At 47.1% G+C, this 20,319-nt stretch overlaps 1 pseudogene; it reads left to right on the forward strand.

The window, feature by feature from the left end:
• The first annotated feature begins 383 nt into the window (after positions 1 to 383).
• The window catches only part of LOC138278932 (zinc finger protein 585A-like), a 148,372-nt pseudogene continuing 128,436 nt past the window's right edge, over positions 384 to 20,319 (forward strand).

Consider the following 20,319-nt stretch of genomic DNA (forward strand, 5'->3'; position numbering starts at 1 on the left):
GAGTTCTACTGCCTCTGCTCCTGTCCCCATAAAACTGTCCCCGCCACTGCCCATGTGCAGTGAGGGGTGCAACAGGCGCCCAGCAGCAGCCCCTGAGGTGCAGAGGACAATGGGGCCCGAGGGAGGCGGTGCTGCTGCTGCTGGATGTGGAAGGGGAGCTCTGAGCATGCAACAGAGGTGCACACGCCGCGCTGTGTTTGTTTATCTGCAGGGGTCAGCGTCTTTCACTGTCAGGGTGACCTGTCCCGTTCCAAGATGGCGTCAGGAGAAGCTTTTAATGGCAGCATGTGGTTCATGGAGGCCAGTGGGTGGCCATCTTTAAACAGGATAAAGCGGTTGGCTCTTTTTCAGTCCGTTTTCTGTCTCCATTCTGTTCTCGGATCAAGCTGCAGGACAGGAAATTCGGGAAAGGACTGTCCAGTCTGGAATCAAGATTTCCGGTCAGTTCACTGATGCTGTTCCTACAGCCCCCCGGGCCAGTGGTCTACTCGTCCTGTATCTCAGTCAACCCATCAGGCAGCGTTCACCCGCTACATGCACACGGCTTCTAGGCAATTGTGTGGTCCCTGTACCTCTGACCAGTGTGTGCTCCTACCTCTGAGCCACCTGCCCTCCAGTGCTGCCCTGGACCCCCCAGACTCAGTGATCTGCGGCCCTCTACGGCCTCGGGGGAGAGCGAGGACTAAAGCCTGGAGAGGTGAGAGGCCTGGACTGTGCCCCATGTGTGAGGGCTTCTGTGAGCGGGTGATAGAGGAGGGGGGGAATAACGAGGGCAGTGGTGCAGGACATTGCTGAAGGTCAGGGCAGGACATCTCAGGAGTGGTGTGTGGTGACACATGGTTCATGGGAGAGATGAGGCATCACTGAGAGATGGAGAGCTGACCATGCATGGGATGTGTCTGGATATAACTGAAGAGAGAGATGCAGCATCACTGAGAGATGGAGAGCTGACCCTGTATGGGATGTGTCTGGATATTACTGAAGAGAGATGCAGCATCACTGAGAGATGGAGAGCTGACCATGCATGGGATGTGTCTGGATATTACTGAAGAGAGATGCAGCATCACCGAGAGATGGAGAGCTGACCATGCATGTGATATGTCTGGATATTATTGAAGAGAGAGATGCAGCATCACTGAGAGATGGAGAGCTGACCGTGCATGGGGGTATGTCTGGATATTACTGAGGAGAGATGCAGCATCACCGAGAGATGGAGAGCTGACCGTGCATGGGATGTGTCTGGATATTACTGAAGAGAGATGCAGCATCACCGAGAGATGGAGAGCTGACCATGCATGTGATATGTCTGGATATTACTGAAGAGAGAGATGCAGCATCACTGAGAGATGGAGAGCTGACCGTGCATGGGGGTATGTCTGGATATTACTGAGGAGAGATGCAGCATCACCGAGAGATGGAGAGCTGACCGTGCATGGGATGTGTCTGGATATTACTGAAGAGAGATGCAGCATCACTGAGAGATGGAGAGCTGACCATGCATGGGATGTGTCTGGATATTACTGAAGAGAGATGCAGCATCACTGAGAGATGGAGAGCTGACCATGCATGGGCATGTGTCTGGATATTACTGAAGAGAGATGCAGCATCACCGAGAGATGGAGAGTGACCATGCATGGGATGTGTCTGGATATTACTGAAGAGAGATGCAGCATCACTGAGAGATGGAGAGCTGACCATGCATGAGATGCATCTGGATATCACTGAAGAGAGATGCAGCGTCAATGAGAGATGGAGAGCTGACCATGCATGGGGATGTGCTGGATATTACTGAAGAGAGATGCAGCATCACCGAGAGATGGAGAGCTGACCATGCTTGGGATGTGTCTGGATATTACTGAAGAGAGATGCAGCATCACTGAGAGATGGAGAGCTGACCATGCATGTGTCTGGATATTACTGAAGAGAGATGCAGCATCACCGAGAGATGGAGAGCTGACCATGCATGGGGGGGTGTCTGGATATTACTGAGAGAGATGCAGCATCACCGAGAGATGGAGAGCTGACACTGCATGGGATGTGTCTGGATATTACTGAAGAGAGATGCAGCATCACTGAGAGGTGGAGAGCTGACCATGCATGGGACATGTCTGGATATTACTGAGGAAAGATGCAGCATCACTGGGAGGGTGAGAGCTGACCATGCATGTGTCTGGATATTACTGAAGAGAGATGCAGCATCACCGAGAGATGGAGAGCTGACCATGCATGGGGGTGTGTCTGGATATTACTGAGAGAGATGCAGCATCACCGAGAGATGGAGAGCTGACACTGCATGGGATGTGTCTGGATATTACTGAAGAGAGATGCAGCATCACTGAGAGGTGGAGAGCTGACCATGCATGGGACATGTCTGGATATTACTGAGGAAAGATGCAGCATCACTGGGAGGTGGAGAGTGACCTTGCATGAGATGCATCTGGATATCACTGAAGAGAGATGCAGCGTCAATGAGAGATGGAGAGCTGACCATGCATGGGGATGTGTCTGGATATTACTGAAGAGAGATGCAGCATCACCGAGAGATGGAGACCTGACCATGCATGGGATGTGTCTGGATATTACTGAAGAGAGATGCAGCATCACTGAGAGATGGAGAGCTGACCATGCATGTGTCTGGATATTACTGAAGAGAGATGCAGCATCACCAAAAGATGGAGAGCTGACCATGCATGGGGGTGTGTCTGGATATTCCTGAGAGAGATGCAGCATCACCGAGAGATGGAGAGCTGACACTGCATGGGATGTGTCTGGATATTACTCAAGAGAGATGCAGCATCACCGAGAGATGGAGAGCTGACCATGCATGGGATGTGTCTGGATATTACTGAAGAGAGATGCAGCATCACTGAGAGATGGAGAGCTGACCATGCATGTGTCTGGATATTACTGAAGAGAGATGCAGCATCACCGAGAGATGGAGAGCTGACCATGCATGGGGGGGGGTCTGGATATTACTGAGAGAGATGCAGCATCACCGAGAGATGGAGAGCTGACACTGCATGGGATATGTCTGAATATTACTGAAGAGAGATGCAGCATCACTGAGAGGTGGAGAGCTGACCATGCATGGGACATGTCTGGATATTACTGAGGAAAGATGCAGCATCACTGGGAGGTGGAGAGTGACCATGCATGGGATGTGTCTGTATATTACTGAAGAGAGATGCAGCATCGCTGAGAGATGGAGAGCGGACCATGCATGGGATGTGTAGGGATATTACTGAAGAGAGATGCAGCATCACTGAGAGATGGGGAGCTGACCATGCATGAGATGTGTCTGGATATTACTGAAGAGAGATGCAGCATCACTGAGAGGTGGAGAGCTGACCATGCATGGGATGTGTCTGGATATTACTGAGATGAGAGATGCAGCATCACTGAGAGGTGGAGAGCTGACCATGCATGAGATGCGTCTGGATATTACTGAAGAGAGAGATGCAGCATCACTGAGAGGTGGAGAGCTGACCATGCATGGGATGTGTCTGGATATTACTGAAGAGAGATGCAGCATCACTGAGAGGTGGAGAGCTGACCATGCATGGGGATGTGTCTGGATATTACTGAAGAGAGATGCAGCATCACTGAGAGATGGAGAGTGACCATGCATGGGATGTGTCTGGATATTACTGAAGAGAGATGCAGCATCACTGAGAGATGGAGAGCTGACCATGCATGAGATGCATCTGGATATCACTGAAGAGAGATGTAGCGTCAATGAGAGATGGAGAGCTGACCATGCATGGGGATGTGTCTGGATATTACTGAAGAGAGATGCAGCATCACAGAGAGATGGAGAGCTGACCATGCATGGGATGTGTCTGGATATTACTGAGGAGAGATGCGGCATCACTGAGAGATGGAGAGCTGACCGTGCATGGGATGTGTCTGGATATTACTGAGTAGAAAGATGCAGCATCACTGAGAGGTGGAGAGCTGACCGTGCATGGGATGTGTCTGGATATTACTGAGGAGAGATGCGGCATCACTGAGAGATGGAGAGCTGACCGTGCATGGGATGTGTCTGGATATTACTGAGGAGAGAGATGAGGCATCACTGAGAGATGGAGAGCTGACCGTGCATGGGATGTGTCTGGATATTACTGAGGAGAGAGATGAGGCATCACTCAGAGCTGGAGGGCTGACCACGCATGGGGATGTGTCTGGATATTACTGAAGAGAGATGCAGCATAGCTGAGAGATGGAGAGCTGACCATGCATGGGATGTGTCTGGATATTACTGAAGAGAGATGCAGCATCACTGAGAGGTGGAGAGCTGACCATGCAGGGGATGTGTCTGGATATTACTGAGGAGAGAGATGAGGCATCACTCAGAGCTGGAGGGCTGACCACGCATGGGGATGTGTCTGGATATTACTGAAGAGAGATGCAGCATAGCTGAGAGATGGAGAGCTGACCATGCATGGGATGTGTCTGGATATTACTGAAGAGAGATGAGGCATCAATGAGAGGTGGAGAGCTGACCATGCAGGGGATGTGTCTGGATATTACTGAGGAGAGATGCAGCATCGCTGAGGGATGGAGAGCTGACCTTGCATGGGATGTGTCTGGATATTACTGAAGAGAGATGCAGCATCACTGAGAGATGGAGAGCTGACCATGCATGGGATGTGTCTGGATATTACTGAGGAGACAGATGAGGCACGTCTGAGATGGGGCAGGACCCTAATTAGGAATGTGTTTAGTGATTGATGAGCGTCTCTTACTAATACGAAATTATTAATTGGTCACTGCACAGTGTAAACTCTGTACCGATCCTATATTATAATTTTGTATGGGCATTTAGTATGCCTGAAATCACTTCCACATGCATGTTCATTTTAAATTGCATCAAATTGGAAAGCTTCCTGATGCCAGGATGGTCTGGGTTACATAAATACAGCAGCCCTGTCAAGTTCCACGCATCAGGGGCTAAACTAACACATTTTATTGCTGGTGTCCGTATCACCACATGAAATGTATTAGTCATGCGAATAACAGTGTTCCCGATCCCCTGAAGTGCACTAGGATTCGAGACTGCACTGACGCTTTGCTTGTAGAGCAATGCTGATCACTTTTGCTTTAATAAATAACAGACATGACTTACAGCCTGCTGAAGAACTCTGCTGTAGCGAAGGACAGGTCTGCTGCGGGCAAATGTATAAAAAAATAACCACTCCACGTAGCCAGGCCCACTGTGAATCTACAACCTGGAGTACTTTCTGGTTTTCAGATGACTGATATGTTGATACTTTTTGGATATTGGCACGGACGTAGGCTTTAAAGGCCTTACATTAGAGATACATTCCAGGTTGCCACTTTCAGCCCTGAGGAAGTCTAGGGCCTATTTTGCCGTATGGTGAAACACAAGTTGGCTGTTCTTGTAAACACACTGATGCTGTATGAATCACACGGTGGATCTGAAGTAAAGCTACTGGAAACTTTATGACCCTTGAAATTGGACATTAACTACATTTGAACATTGAGTGCTCAGAACTTTCCTCATGTATTTTCATAAAATAGGCTGAATTTGAAGGTGAGCCACTCTGAGCTTACCACATGACGTGTCATTCACTTAAGTGCTTTGTATACACAACAAACAATGTCCGGACCCAGCAGAGAGTGGGCGTCCTCATCAGCCCCACGTGGATCGGGGGTACGGGTGGCAGGGGCGCGCCTGATGCCTTTGCCATATCAGCCTGCCCTCAAGGCTCATATCGCCACAGAGCATGCCAGCTAGGAGTATTATCATGGAGCTTCTAGAGCAGTGGTTTGGAAATCCTTTTGAGGAATTCATAACGTTTGCTCACCTCCCATCTAAAGTGATGTGGTAGTCAGTTGACTACGTCCTGATGAGACCCCTTCAATACATTGGGGTCTAAACTTCGACAGCCCCCCTGCTCACACCATTTGGTTGGCATATACTAGTAATATAAAGGGACTGTGAATTTGGACAGCTACCCTGTTTTCAACAATTTGGAATTATATTCTCAACTACTGGGGATTGTACAGTGTCTTATGTAAAACACTGTGTAAGTAAATTCACTTTCTGAGCACTGCGTTGTCTGCACTGTATTCACTCAAGTCACATTTATTTCTGCACGTGAATTGGTACAATGCAGATTCCTATGCTTGTCCTCTGCTTTTTCTCTAAGTTCATTATGGGACTAGGCCTGGTAATTACATTGTGGACCCCTCTAACTTACGAGATGTCCGTTTCTGAAGTGAGTCCATCGTGACTACTGATGTGGTATATGCCTGTCTCAAGTAGGAACTCAAAACAATCGGAGACCTTATGTGCAAAAACACTGATTCTTTTGTGGGGTTGTACAGCGTGATCCTGGCCAGAGGCTATTGCATGAACATTTTCTGTTTGATGCACGGGGAGACTAATGACATACACAGTAGCACAGGATGTTGAGCCCAGGTCAGGATACAAACCAGGGGCCAGATGTAGCAAACGGTTTGCGAGTCGCAAACGGCGAAAATCGCCGTTTGCGAGTCGCAAACCTGAGTTTGCAATGCAGAAATGCATTTTGCGAGTCGGGACCGACTCGCAAAATGCATTTCAGAGTCGCAAATAGGAAGGGGTGTTCCCTTCCTATTTGCGAGTCGGAGTGGTATGCAACTCCATTTGCGACCGCGTACGCGGTCACAAATGGAGTCGCAGTTACCATCCACTTGAAGTGGATGGTAACCCACTCGCAAACGGGAAGGGGTCCCCATGGGAACCCTTCCCCTTTGTGACTGGACCCCAAATTATTTTTTCAGGGCAGGTAGTGGTCCAAAAAAACCCGAAACCTTTGGTCCCCACTACCTGCCCTGAAAAAATTCAGAAACAAAAGGTTTCGGTTTTTTTTTTAAGTGCAGCTCGTTTTCCTTTAAGGAAAACGGGCTACACTTGAAAAAAAAACAACTGCTTTATTTAAAAGCAGTCACGGACATGGAGGTCTGCTGACTACAGCAGGCCTCCATATCCGTGAGTGCCCATAGTCGCTATGGGGCCGCAATTTGCGACCCACCTCATTAATATTAATGAGGTGGGTCTTTGCGACCCCATAGCGACTCGCAGACGGTGTCTGAGACACCTTTCTGCATTGCAAATTACGAGTTGCAATTTGCGAGTCGCTCAGACTCGCAAATTGCAAGTCGCAATTTGCAAAGTTGCTACATCTGGCCCCAGGTTCTCTATTTTAGTCAGCAGCTATAGCTGGAAGGCCTCATGTCCTACTGGTACAGAAGACAGACCCTGCTATAAATTAAGGTGTTTACAATTTATAGAAATACAGTTTCCTCAAGTGCAATGGGCACATTGGCTGTAGGGTTGTCAGCACAGCCTTTGATTGGTAGTTTACAACGGTTGTAATTAATTTGTGCAAATGGGGCTCCTTAGCAGCTATGCAGGATAACACTTTGCTTCCTGTTGTCAGTACTGCTGTACAAGAAGGTACATTTAATTTACTATTTAATTTACTATAGCACCACCAGGGTATCCAGGGCAAAACTGTTACATAATGCAAATCAGTTAGTGACTTTACACTTCTACCATATTCCTTGAAGCTGTTTTAAGGTACAGAAAATGGCTAATACGTAAATCTTCCTGGTTACATAATCACAATCTTTTTGTGATAGCGTGGGTCAAAGTGTCACACTTGTGGCAGAAAAAGGGCACTCAGCACATTGCAACCATGGAAATGTCACACATAAGCACAATGAAAACTTGTCAGTTGTGATACAGGGAACCTGAAAAAAACTAAATCCTCCATCTTCATGCCAGGAGACTGAGCAGGGCAATCTGATCTATTTTTATTACTTTCGAGGTGGGAGATGTTATCCTGTCTGCATGCCACTCATCTGTTTATTGTGGCCATTGGCGGTGTTTTTTTTCTTGGTGCGATGAGAAGTAAGTTGAACTTCCCTCTGGCATGTTTATACTATAATTTGCACTTTTGCAATTTTTCTGGCCTGGCAAAGCTTTGTTGTTGGCCCTGTTAAGTTTTATTTGGTAGCTCTTTCAGCGTTTCTTTCCTGCCAGATCCGCCATCCTTGTTTAAGTCACCTGTTCTGCTACTTTTTTTTTTATCACAGATTGACCCACTTCTTTACCCTTTCGTTGCGATCACTTCACCATAGGACCTTAATCCAATGATCTAATGCTGTATTGGAGATTCATTCCTTGTGCCTATGCAGAGGTGCTCCTTGAGGCCTCTCACAAGGAAGCCTGTCTTCTTAGTTTCAGCTCTGCTGCTAGTGAGCTGCAGGCAAATCTTTCACTTCCTTCTTTCCAAAAAAGATTGTCCTTTGGATGAGAGCATCCTTCCTACAAAAGGTGCTTTCTTTATTCCTCTTTGGCTATTTGAGAAATTATGGACCTTCCTTTAGTAAATAGATTCTGGAAGCAGCAGGTATAGGTAGATAGGGTTTATTCAACCTCAGCAAACAACATAAGTGTCTGACCAGGATAGAACCTTGAGGTAACTAGTGACGTAATGGGGTTCCATACTATGTGGGTAGAAACAAGGGGCGGCCAGAAGATAGCACACATCTTCCCTCTATCACAGATAATAAATGCAGATGCATATAATTGGAAAGGGAGATAAGCATAATCTAAATAAACATAATAATCAGAAACCAAAAAATAACATTTCTAGATTTTGTAATCATGCAAGTAAGTAGGTATTTTATGTTAATACATTTGTTAGTTACAAGATGAAACTTATTTGGACTCTTAAGAAATGTATTAACTACTTTGTACCGTATAGGTTCCGAAAGTTGAACCTGTGTATCTTCAACTGACAATTACTTAATATTCTTCTCTTTAAATGACACTGTACATTACTGCAATTACTGTACTCGTATTCCAAATGTGACCATCCCTTGTTTTTATTCCATAAAAAAAAATGGTGACAGTCTTTTTCCTTATATAATTGCTTTTCTTTTTCCTGCAAACATTTTCTACTGAAACATCAATCCAACTTTTTTCCCTGTTCATCCACCCTGGAACTAACTTTCTGTGGGGTCCACTGCCACGAAAAAGTTCAAAAGGAGATTTATTAGTCACAGAGTGGGGAGATAGTCTGTAAGAGACTATCCTCTCTTGCAGAGCTTTTTGGCAGTTAACATGTTAATTTTAGCTAATTGTATGCCTTATTTCAAAGTGTGATTAAAACACTATCATCCCATTGCTTTCTGGGTAATATTAACACTTTGTGTGTGAGATCACGCAGCATTCTAAAAATTCTTAACTTCCCGTGAGCATTGTTGTACACCATTGTCAAGAAAGCAAAGCCCCAGGAAAAGCTTCATGGTGAAACAACTCTTCAAGAAACATGATGGTGTTCCCAGAAGTAATGTCTCTTACACACAGAACTTCTGATCATCTAGGGTAAATATTCATAGCTACAATTAGATAAGGAGTGTTACTCCCACCCTGTAAACTTCGTACTTGTATAGCGCACTACTCACCCGTTAGGGTCTCAAGGCGCTGTACGCATACCGCTGTGGAACCCCTCCTGGCTTTTCCCTGTGAGGTGCCCACTCCTGGGCAACCTCCAAGGTGAACCCAGGCATCCCAGCGATGTTGGGGCCGTTGTGGAGATTAAGCAAGCTATTGCCCAGAGTTACAGAGTGGGACCCATGAATTAGATTAGGCACCTATGCGAGAATTATCAGGTCTGAGGAAATTGAGCTCAAGACCCACTGAGGCGGGAATTGAACCCTGGTCCCGGGCCAGATTTCTGCATCAGGGTCTGCCGCTCTAACCATTGAGCCACACTTCTCCACTAAGGTCCCACAATAAAAATATTTTTACTCCCATGGGCCACTTGGAAGATCTCTGCAAGCCATAAGTGAGATACGTGTTTGCCAAGGTTTATCACTCGGAAGACATTCCTCGCGACATCTAATGAATCTCTCCACCTCTATGTCAACACCTGTCCACACAAATCTGTTCTCGTGTGTTCTTTAGTGACCCCAAAGTGTACTTAGTAAGCAATGTCCAAAACCTTCCTCTGCTTAAAAGTTACAACCAATCTGGTTCCCCTAAACAATAATTTTGACTTTCAGAAAATTCATCTGTTACAGCATAGAAAGCACATAATTCTTCCTCTACCAATTTCTCTTCTGGCCACTCACACTGTAAGAAATGTCAGCGTTTCTCGATAACAGGAGTCTGGTCAACTTCATGTCTCCACTCCTGTTCCTGAATGGCACCTTGTGTAAATAAGCAACCACTTTTATAAAGCCATACTTCGTTGTCAGTGGTATTAACCCCAGATCCTGCCTCAGAGTGCACCAGCCTTCATGGACACAATTAGTTTTGCCAAGAATGTATTCCATAGAGCAGGTATGCTCCTGCAGCTATATAACCCATTTTCTAAAGCGGGCTGAGACAAAGTTCAAACCTTTTTTGTAAAAATCTCTTTCAGAGGTGTGTGGTCTGATCGAACAATGAAAGTATTATCCCAGAGGAAACATCTAAATTTCTTAACTGTCCAACTCACTGATAAGTCTTTTTCTCTATTACAGAATAGTTGAGTTCAGCTCCTTTTATGAATGAATGAGTGAGTCTTGTATAGTGCAACAGCTGCTCCCTAAGAAATGTTCTGGGCTGTGATCTGGGGTAGATAGCAAGTGGCTTAAAGATTGACAAGATTTGTTTGTAGCTGTTTCTTAAATATGTCAACAGTGGAAGCCTGTGTTAGAGAAGGACAGGTCTCGACTGAACTTAACTCCCAGGTTTATTACTACTGCGGATGGGGCGAGGGGGTTACCCAGTTCTAAAGGACAGCAGTTTTGTAGGTCCTGGTAAATGGAGTTCCCAAAGAAGAGTACCTCAGATTTATTCACATTAAGTTTGAGACAATTCTTCTTCATCCAGTCTGCTACTTAATTGAGGTAGCCTTGGAATTTTGTGGGGACCGAGTCTTCCACACTACCAGTGGGGCTATATAGATGTTAAACAGTGGCTCGGGGCTAAGCCTTGCGGGACACCATGATCCTACTGTGGTAGTAGGGCAGGAGTCAGGCAGCCTGATGCCTGTCAGCCAAAAAGGACCACAGACAGCACCATGCCTGACCTTTCACAACTATGACCTCCACATAAACTAAGAGAATCTGGTAAGCCTCATTACGAACCTGGAGGTCTAATGCCAATTCGGAGCGCCAGCACCTGCAAATTTCAACTTCACTGCGGCCTGGCGGTCCTAATCCGCTAGGGCAGCGCTGCTTATGACCCCCTTCTCTGCCAGCGATTTCATGGTGGTAACACCACCATGAAAAGGCTGGCGGAGGTGGGGTGCAGGGTGCCCCAGGGGCTTCCCTGGCCAGCCCCATCGCAATGTTCACTGTCTGCTTTGTAGATAGTGAACATCGTGATGGGTGCTGGTGCACCTTATGGAGTACAGCATTGCTGTCGGCTCTATTATGAGCCAGAGACAATGCTGTAGGCTAAGTTTTCACCCGCTGACCCAGTGGGAAACTTGTAATGGCCCCGGTGGGGAGGCTGCCACACTTGCAGCAACCTACTCGTCGGAAGTCATAGTTGGCCCATGTTGTCAAAGGCAGTCAAGGTTGGTCTTGATGAAATCCGTGACCTCCATAAGAGCCACCTCGGTCATGAAGCCTTGCCTGAAACCAGACTATGTAGGATGTAATATGCCATTCTCTTTTAAATAGACCGACAGCTACTTATTCACCCATTTTCCCAGAATTTCAGGAAATGCTGGAAGCAGGGAACTGGGCCTATAGTTGGAAGGGTTGACTGGTCTGCTCCAGCTTTTTTTCAGCAGTTCGAGTACCTGAGCCTTCTTCAATCCGGCAGGCACCTAGGCTGAAAACAGAGAGTTATTTAGTGTAGGAAAGTACCATCTTGCCTGGCATGTTACCCCCATATTTCACTGTATATATGTTGTTTTAGTGTATGTGTCACTGGGACCCTGCCAGCCAGGGCCCCAGTGCTCATAAGTGTGCCCTGTATGTGCTCCCTGTGTGATGCCTCACTGTCTCACTGAGGCTCTGCTAACCAGAACCTCAGTGGTTATGCTCTCTCTGCTTTCCAAATTTGTCACTAACAGGCTAGTGACTAAATTTACCAATTCACATTGGCATACTGGTACACCCATATAATTCCCTAGTATGTGGTACTGAGGTACCCAGGGTATTGGGGTTCCAGGAGATCCCTATGGGCTGCAGCATTTCTTTTGCCACCCATAGGGAGCTCTGACAATTCTTACACAGGCCTGCCACTGCAGCCTGCGTGAAATAACGTCCACGTTATTTCACAGCCATTTACCACTGCATTTAAGTAACTTATAAGTCACCTATATGCCCAACCTTCACCTGGTGAAGGTTGGGTGCAAAGTTACTTAGTGTGTGGGCACCCTGGCACTAGCCAAGGTGCCCCCACATTTTTCATGGCAAATTCCCCGGACTTTGTGAGTGCGGGGACACCATTACACGAGTGCAATATACATAGGTCACTACCTATGCATAGCGTCACAATGGTAAACTCCGAACATGGCCATGTAACATGTCTAAGATCATGGAATTGTCACCCCAATACCAGAATGATACAATTCCATGATCCCCCGGGTCTCTAGCACAGCACCTGGGTACTGCCAAACTGCCTTTCCGGGGTCTCCTCTGCAGCTGCTGCTGCTGCCAACCCCTCAGACAGGTTTCTGCCCTCCTGGGGTCCAGGCAGCCCTGGCCCAGGAAGGCAGAACAAAGAATTTCCTCTGAGAGAGGGTGTAACACCCTCTCCCTTTGAAAATAGGTGTGAGGGCTGGGGAGGAGTAGCCTCCCCCAGCCTCTGGAAATGCTTTGATGGGCACAGATGGTGCCCATCTCTGCATAAGCCAGTCTACACCGGTTTAGGGATCCCCCAGCCCTGCTCTGGTGCGAAACTGGACAAAGGAAAGGGGAGTGACCACTCCTCTGACCTCCACCTCCCAGGGGAGGTGCGCAGAGCTCCTCCAGTGTGTCCCAGACCTCTGCCATCTTGGAAACAGAGGTGTTGGTGGCACACTGGACTGCTCTGAGTGGCCAGTGCCAGCAGGTGACGTCAGAGGCTCCTTCTGATAGGCTCTTACCTCTCTTGGTAGCCAATCCTCTTTCCTTGGTAGCCAAACCTCCTTTTCTGGCTATTTAGGGTCTCTGCTTTGGGGAATTCTTCAGATAACGAATGCAAGAGCTCACCAGAGTTCCTCTGCATCTCCCTCTTCATCTCCCTCTTCACCTTCTACCAAAGGATCGACCGCTGACTGCTCAGGACGACTGCAAAACCGCAACAAAGGAGCAAGACGAGTACTAGCAACCTTGTATCGCCTCATCCTGCCGGCTTTCTCGACTGTTTCCAGGCGGTCCATGCTCTGGGGGTAGCCTGCCTTCACCCTGCACCAGAAGCTCCGAAGAAATCTCCCGTGGGTCGACGGAATCTTCCCCCTGCTAACGCAGGCACCAAAAGACTGCAACACTGGTCTTCTGGGTCCCCACTCATCCTGACGAGCATGGTCCCTGGAACTCAGCAACTCTGTCCAAGTGACTCCCACAGTCCAGCGCCTCTTCAGTCCAAGTTTGGTGGAGGTAAGTCCTTACCTTCCCACGCTAGACTGCATTGCTGGGTACCGTGTGATTTTCAGCTGCTCCGGCTCCTGTGCACTCTTCCAGGATTTCCTTCGTGCACAGCCAAGCCTGGGTCCCTGGCACTCCTTCCTGCAGTGCACAACCTTCTGAGTTGTCCTCCGGCGTCGTGGGACTCCCTTTTGTGACTTTGCGTGGACTCCGGTTCACTTTCCTTCCAAGTGCCTGTTCAGGTACTTTTGCGTGTGCTGCCTGCTTCTGTGAGGGCTCCCTGAGTTGCTGGGCGCCCCCTCTGTCTCCTCCTCCAAGTGGCGACATCCTGGTCCCTCCTGGGCCACAGCAGCACCCAAAAACCTCTACCGCGACCCTTGCAGCTAGCAAGGCTTGTTTGCGGTCTTTCTGCTTGGGAACACCTCTGCAAGCTTCATCGCGACGTGGGACATCCATCCTCCAGAGGAGAAGTTCCTAGTCCTCTTCTTTCTTACAGAATTCCAAGCTTCTTCCAACAGGTGGCAGCTTCCTTGCACCCTCAGCTGGCATTTCCTGGGCTCCGGCCCACTCTCGACACTGTCGCGACTATTGGACTTGGTCCCCTTGTCTTACAGGTACTCAGGTCCGGAAATCCACTGTTGTTGCATTGCTGGTGTTTGTTCTTCCTGCAGAATCCCCCTATCACAACTTCTGTGCTCTCTTGGGGTAGTAGGTGCACTTTACACCTACCTTTCAGGGTCTTGGGGTGGGCTATTTTTCTAACCCTCACTGTTTTCTTACAGTACCAGCGACCCTCTACAAGTTCACATAGGTTTGGGGTCCATTCGTGGTTCGCATTCCACTTTTGGAGTATATGGTTTGTGTTGTCCCTATACCTATGTGCTCCTATTGCAATCTATTGTAATTCTACACTGTTTGTATTACTTTTCTTGCTATTACTTACCTAAGTTTGGTTTGTGTACATATATCTTGTGTATATAACTTATCCTCATACTGAGGGTACTCACTGAGATACTTTTGGCATATTGTCATAAAAATAAAGTACTTTTATTTTTTAGTAACTCTGTGTATTGTGTTTTCTTATGATATTGTGCATATGACACCAGTGGTATAGTAGGAGCTTTACATGTCTCCTAGTTCAGCCTAAGCTGCTTTGCCATAGCTACCTTCTATCAGCCTAAGATGCTAGAAACACCTCTTCTACACTAATGAGGAATAACTGGACCTGGCACAAGGTGTAAGTACCTCTGGTACCCACTACAAGCGAGGCCAGCCTCTTACATCGGTTGTGCAGCGGTGGGATAAGTACTTGTAACTACTTAGCACTTTGTCATTGTGTACTTTTCATAAGAGAATAATATACAAAACAGTTCAGTGTATGTACACCTAACCAAAAACTTTTGCTTTTCTCCTCTTAAACTTTTTACAAAGTTTTGAAAAGTTTCTCTAAACTTCTAAAAGTTTTCTAAAAGTTAGAAAACGTTTTTTCTCTGTTCTTTAGCAAGTACTAAAACGTTTTCTTCCTTCTCACTGTCTCTAAACCTCCTGTTATCATGTCTGTGGTAGATTCTACTCTTAAAATGGTCAATACTACTTATGACAATTTGAATAATAAGAGCCTTAGGAGTCTCTGCTTAGATAGAGGTTTAGTGATAGGAAAGAACCCTACAAAAGAGTTTCTATTTAACATGCTTATTGTGAATGATGAGTCCCAAGCAGGAACATCAAATGAGAGGTTAATAGAAGGTTCACATTCTGACTCAGGGGATCTCCTTTAGGGAGTTGGGGAGGGTTCTGTACCAGATCTGCCCCCAAGCAGGACACCCAGTAATGTTGGTAGAAATGGAGGTTCCCATCACAGTAGGGAAGTCTTTATTCCTAGAGGCCAAGTTGCTAGTGTCCAATCAGTTAGGGACAGATCCCCCTCTGTTGTTTCCAATTTGTCTTCTGTGTCCAAGCATTCCCAACCCACCCACCCTGAGGATAACTTGTTAGAAAGGGAACTAAAAAAGTTGAGGGTTGAAGAGACCAGACTGAAGCTTAAACAGCAACAGCTGGCCTTAGATAGGGAATCCCTAGACCTGGAGAAGGAAAGACAGATTGGGGTTTGGACCCCATGGTGGCAGCAGCAGTATTCCTGATAGTAATCCTGTTAGAGAGCATGATTCCAGGAATCTGCACAAGATAGTCCCCGATACAAGGAGGGGGATGACATCAACAAGTGGTTTGCTGCACTAGAGAGGGCCTGTATGGTACAGGGGGTCCCTCAAAGGCAGTGGGCTGCTATATTGTGGCTATCTTTCACTGGAAAGGGTAGGGATAGGCTCCTTACTGTTAGAGAAAGTGATGCTAACAATTTTGCCGTTTTGAAGGATGCACTCTTGGATGGATTTGGCTTAACAACTGAACAATACAGGATTAAGTTCAGAGACACCAGAAAATAGTCCTCACAAGACTGGACAGACTTTGTTGACTGTTCAGTGAAGGCCTTGGAGGGGTGGTTACATGGCAGTAGAGTTTCTGACTATGAAAGCCTGTATAATCTTATTCCGAGAGAGCATATTCTGAATAACTGTGTGTCTGACTTGTCACACCAATATCTAGTGGACTCAGATTTGAACTCTCCCCAAGAATTGGGAAAGAAGGCAGACAAATGGGTCAGAACAAGAGTGAACAGAAAAGTTCATACAGGGAGTGACAAGGATGGCAAGAAGAAGGATGGTAAGTCTTCTGATAAGGGTGGGGACAAAAGTAAAAATGAGTCTTCATCAGGCCCACAAAAATCCTCTGGTGGGGGTGGTGGGTCCAAATCCTCTTCCAATAATCAACCTAAAAAGCCTTGGTGTTATTTGTGTAAAGTCAAAGGCCATTGGACAACTGATGCCAGCTGTCCAAAGAAAAACACCAAACCTCCCACTACCACAACCCCTGCTGCAATTTCTAGTGCCCCTAGTAATAGCAGTGGTGGTGGGAGCAAACCTACAAATAGCCAATCCAAGGGAGTAGCTGGGCTCACTATTGGTAATGTAGTTGGGGTTGGTCTTGTTAGGGAGACCACAGAGGCTGTGTTAGTCTCTGAAGGTGCCGTTGATTTGGCCAACTTGGTTGCTTGTCCCCTTAATATGGATAAGTACAAGCAACTTCCCCTAATAAATGGTGTTGAGGTTCAGGCCTACAGGGACACAGGTGCCAGTGTTACCATGGTGATAGAGAAACTGGTGCACCCTGAACAACACCTACTTGGTCAGCAGTACCAAGTGACAGACGCTCATAACAACACTCTTAGCCACCCCATGGCTGTTGTGAATCTCAACTGAGGGGGGGGGGGGGTTTACTGGTCCAAAGAAAGTTGTGGTTGCCTCAGATTTACCTGTAGACTGTCTACTAGGGAACGATTTAGATACATCAGCTTGGGCAGAAGTGGAGTTGGAGACTCATGCAGCAATGCTGGGCATTCCTGGGCATATTTTTGCTTTGACAAGGGCTCAGGCCAAAAAACAAAAAGGACAGGGTAACTTGGATCCTGGAACAATGGACCAAGTGCTCCCTAAAGCTAGGGGTAGCAAGGGTAAATCCCTACCCACTATCCCTCCCTCTACAGATGATTCTCCTTCTGAGGAAGAAGAATTTCCTCCCTGTGCAGAACCTTCACCAGATGAGCTGTCAGCAGACACTGCTGAGCTTTTGGGTGGAGGGGGCCTACCAGGGGAGAGCTGAGTGTGGCACAGCAAACCTGTCCCACATTAGAGGGTCTCAGACAGCAAGCTGTCAAACAGCAAAATGGGGATGTCAGTGACTCACATAGAGTTTACTGGGAGGACAACCTCTTGTACACCGAGGCAAGGGACCCAAAACCTGGAGCAGACAGGAGATTGGTCATTCCCCTGCAGTACAGAGAGTTCCTACTAACTCTTACACATGACATTCCTTTGGCTGGGCATTTGGCCAGATCAAAACATGGGGAAAGCTTGTCCCCCTGTTTCACTGGCCTAGGATGTCAGAGGACACAAAAGATTTTTGCAAGTCTTGTGTGACCTGCCAAGCCAGTGGCAAGACTGGTGGCACACCAAAGGCTCCCCTTATTCCACTACCTGTGATTGGGGTCCCCTTTGAAAGGGTAGGGGTTGACATAGTTGGCCACCTTGACCCTCCTACTGCTTCAGGCAATAGGTTTATCTTGGTGGTTGTGGGCCATGCCACAAGATATCCTGAAGCAATTCCTCTAAGGACCACTACAGCTCCTGCAGTGGCAAAAGCCCTCCTGGGAATCATTTCCAGGGTGGGTTTCCCAAAAGAGGTTGTATCAGACAAGGGTAGCAACTTCATGTCTGCATACTTGAAAGCAATGTGGAAGGAATGTGGTGTAACCTACAAATTTACCACTCCTTATCATCCACAGACTAATGGACTGGTAGAGAGGTTTAATAAAACTCTCAAAGGTATGATAATGGGACTCCCTGAAAAACTCAGGAAGAGATGGGATGTCCTATTACCTTGCCTCCTTTTTGCTTACAGGGAGGCACCCCAGAAAGGAGTGGGCTTCAGCCCCTTTGAACTCCTCTTTGGACACCCGGTAAGAGGTCCACTAACACTTGTGAAGGAGGGTTGGGAACAACCTTTAAAAGCTTCCAAACAGGACATAGTGGATTATGTACTTGGCCCAAGACCCAGAATGGCCGAGTACATGAAAAAGGCCAGTAAAAACCTTCAGGCCAGCCAATAGCTCCAGAAGCAATGGCATGACCAGAAGGCTGTTCTGATTCAGTACCAACCAGGACAGAAGGTGTGGGTATTGGAGCCTGTGGCCCCAAGAGCACTCCAGGACAAATGGAGTGGACCCCATCTCATTGTTGAAAAGAAGGGTGAGGTTACCTATCTGGTAGACCTGGGCACTGCCAGGAGTCCCCGTAGGGTGATTCATGTCAACTGCCTAAAACCCTACTATGACAGGGCTAATCTCAACCTGCTCATGGCAACAGATGAGGGACAGGAAGAAGAGAGTGACCTTCTCCCTGATCTCTTCTCCACCACTGAAAATGATGCTTTAGTGGAGGGAGTAGTTTTGGCAGATTGTCTGACTGCAGAACAGAAAGACAACTGCATAAATCTCCTTGGACAATTTTCTGAATTATTTTCAATTGTGCCAGGTACCACATCCTGGTGTGCAAACACAATTGATACTGGAGACAGCTTGCCTGTCAAAAGTAAAATCTATAGGCAGCCTGACCATGTCAGAGACTGCATAAAACAAGAGGTTCAGAAAATGCTTGATCGAGGAGTGGTTGAACCTTCTGAAAGCCCATGGGCGAGTCCTGTGGTGATTGTACCAAAGCCTCACTCAAAAGATGGAAAAAAGGAGATGAGGTTTTGTGTAGACTACAGAGGTCTCAATCAGGTAACAAAAACTGATGCTCACCCTTTACCCAGGGCAGATGAGCTCATAGATACACTGGCATCTGCCAAGTATCTAAGCACCTTTGATTTGACTGCAGGGTATTGGCAGATCAAATTGGCTGAGGATGCTAAACCTAAAACTGCATTTTCAACTATAGGAGGGCACTACCAATTTACAGTTATGCCGTTTGGTTTGAAACATGCACCTGCCACTTTTCAGAGGTTGGTGAACACAGTCCTGCAAGGGTTGGAGGCTTTTAGTGCAACATATCTAGATGACATAGCTGTCTTTAGCAACACCTGGGATGAGCACCTGGTCCAGCTTTGGAAAGTTTTGGAGGCCCTGCAAAAGGCAGGCCTCACTATCAAGGCCTCAAAGTGCCAGATAGGGCAGGGAAAGGTGGTTTATCTGGGACACCTGGTAGGTGGAGAACAGATTGCACCACTGCAGGGGAAATTCCAGACAATCATGGATTGGGTTCCCCCTATAACACAGACCCAGGTGAGAGCCTTCTTAGGCCTCTCTGGGTATTACAGGAGATTCATTAAAAACTATGGCTCCATAGCAGCCCCTTTTAATGATCTCACTAGTAAGAAGATGCCTAAAAAGGTATTGTGGACAGCCAGCTGTCAGAAAGTGTTTGAGGAGCTCAAACAGGCCATGTGCTCTGCACCTGTCCTAAAAAGCCCATGTTACTCCAAGAAATTCATTGTTCAAACTGATGCATCTGAATTAGGGGTAGGGGCAGTCTTATCACAACTGAATTCTGAGTGCCAGGATAAACCAGTTGCTTTTATCATCAGAAGGTTGACCCCTAGAGAAAAGCGTTGGTCTGCCATAGAGAGGGAGGCCTTTGCTGTGGTCTGGGCACTGAAAAAGTTGAGGCCATACCTGTTTGGCACTCACTTTATTGTTCAGACAGACCACAAACCTCTACTTTGGCTAAAACAAATGAAAGGTGAAAATCCTAAATTGTTGAGGTGGTCCATATCTCTATAGGGAATGGACTATACAGTGGAACAAAGACCTGGGAGTACCCACTGCAATGCAGATGGACTCTCCAGTTATTTACACTTAGACAATGAAGACTCATCAGGTCATGGCTAGTCTTATTGTCCTTCATTTGGGGGAGGGGGTTGTGTGGAAAGTACCATCTTGCCTGGCATGTTACCCCCATATTTCACTGTATATATGTTGTTTTAGTCTATGTGTCACTGGGACCCTGCCAGGCAGGGCCCCAGTGCTCATAAGTATGTGCCCTGTATGTGTTCCCTGTGTGATGCCTAACTGTCTCACTGAGGCTCTGCTAACCAGAACCTCAGTGGTTATGCTCT

The sequence above is a fragment of the Pleurodeles waltl genome, chromosome 2_2, assembly GCF_031143425.1.
Source record: "Pleurodeles waltl isolate 20211129_DDA chromosome 2_2, aPleWal1.hap1.20221129, whole genome shotgun sequence".
Taxonomy (NCBI): Eukaryota; Metazoa; Chordata; class Amphibia; order Caudata; family Salamandridae; genus Pleurodeles; species Pleurodeles waltl.